The following is a 2196-nucleotide window of genomic DNA, read 5'->3' on the forward strand; positions in this document are numbered from 1 at the left end:
AAATTCAAGATGATCAGACCTGGAATGCCTTTGATCACAGATCTGTTAAATCGGATCTAATTTTTGTCCACACAATGGCACGATAACGATGACGGCGATGATGGAGGAGCATTCAGAGTGAATAATTAAAACTTCAGGAGAAACCACTTCGCTCTTTCAAACTTCGAAAAATTACTGGAAAATCAATGAAAGAGCATATACACACGTAAACTTGATTAATGATGAAAATAGAATAGAATACAGCAGGTCTCAGGATGACAGAGTTATAAATCACTTCTGTATTCAAAATTGCTGATAGATATAGGTGTGTATCTAGGAAGCACATATCACATCCGCGTGGCTTCCCATTGTACATCACTGTGCGGTATCTTGGATAAATATTTCCTATTACAGCTTCAGGCTGACCAATGTGTTGTGAATGGAATTTGGTAAATAGAAAATGTGCAGAAGTCCATCGTGCGCTGCCACACACACTAAAAATATACTACAGCAGATAAAGGCAGTGTTGGCGGAGTCGCAGTATTTTTCTGAATTTGTAGAAGGATGTCGTCCTGAAAAAGTAGCTACAGGTCGTGTAGCTACTTTATTTAATGACTCTGCTCTGGCGCATTTTCGTAACTTTTTGGAAGGCAGGAAAAAGCAGACTTCTTTTGATATTATTCTAATGAAACGACCTGCAAAGTGTAATAAGTGAAGAAAAATGTATCCAAAAAGCCTAAATTAAGCGAAGTGAGAGAGAAAACGCCAGAAATTGTTCTTCCTGGAGTCTTAATGGAAGGAAATTCTCCTTCCAAACAGTAATCCCCCTCTTCCTCGATCTATCGTCTGCCTCGCGCACAAACCGTCCCATTTTAAAGGTAATTCAGGTAATAAAACCAATTTACATATTTCTTTTGCATTCTCTTTTTTATAATTGTTATTTTACTTGTAACTACACGTTTTCTGTTTTAAAATCCATGAAACATTATTTTGGGCTGGAATGGATTAATTATATTTTAGTTAATTTCAATGGAGAAAATTGATTTGTAAAAAGAGTAAATCATAACATGAGCTCGGTCATGGAACAAACTAAACTCGTACTGCGAGGTATCACTGTACTTTTGAAAAAAGAAGTACTGGGGTCAATTTCTTCGTCTAAACCAATGGTCCTCAACCAATTTTCACCTATGAGCCCCTTTGGTTTCTATTTTACTCAGGTGGACCCCCTTAGCCAGTTCATGTTTTAAAATAAAACCTCATATTTTTATAATGAAATGTTATTAGCAATTGTATTTCTTTTAATTGTTAAAACCTTTTGTGCATTACTTTTACTTACTTTTACTTGTTTCAGTCATTTTACTGTGGCCATGCTGGAGCACCGCCTTTAGTCGAGCAAATCGACCCCAGGACTTATTCTTTGTAAGCCGAGTACTTATTCTATCGGTCTCTTTTGCCGAACCACTAAGTTACGGGGACGTAAACACGCCAGCATCGGTTGTCAAGCGATGTTGGGGGGACAAACACAGACACACAAACACACATATATATATACATATACATATATACGACAGGCTTCTTTCAGTTTCCGTCTACCAAATCCACTCACAATGCTTTGGTCGGCCCGAGGCTATAGTAGAAGACACTTGCCCAAGGTGCCATGCAGTGGGACTGAACCCGGAACCATGTGGTTGGTAAGCAAGCTACTTACCACACAGCCACTTCTGCGCATTGTAGAAGTATAACAAATTTATTGCACATAAATTTTAACAACAAAATCTTATATGGACCCCCAAGGGATCGTCTCATGAAGGCTCAGAGCAACTCATGGCATAATCACAGATCCAAAGAGAGGTTTTGCGGAAACAGTCCATCTAGCTTTGCTATTGTTGCTCAAGGCGGGGTAGGCTTTACTGGCCACCGCTGTCGTGCTGGACAAGCAGGCTGTGTCAGGCGTAATATTTTGGAGAACGTCCACAGCTCAACAGAGGACAGCAACCACTCGACTATATTGATGTCATTGGCAGGGACACGCAACATGGAGCTGAGGACCTTCCAACGTCGATAGGGGACAGCTCAGCGTTGAATTCGTGGTAACGTGGAGGGTGAGGACGATGAAGTGTGTTGCTATGATGAGAGATAGGAAATCTAGAAGAAGAAGAAGAAGAAGAAGAAGAAGAAGAAGAAGAAGAAGAAGAAGAAGAAGAAGAAGAAGAAGAA

The sequence above is a fragment of the Octopus bimaculoides genome, chromosome 3 (assembly GCF_001194135.2).
Source record: "Octopus bimaculoides isolate UCB-OBI-ISO-001 chromosome 3, ASM119413v2, whole genome shotgun sequence".
Taxonomy (NCBI): domain Eukaryota; kingdom Metazoa; phylum Mollusca; class Cephalopoda; order Octopoda; family Octopodidae; genus Octopus; species Octopus bimaculoides.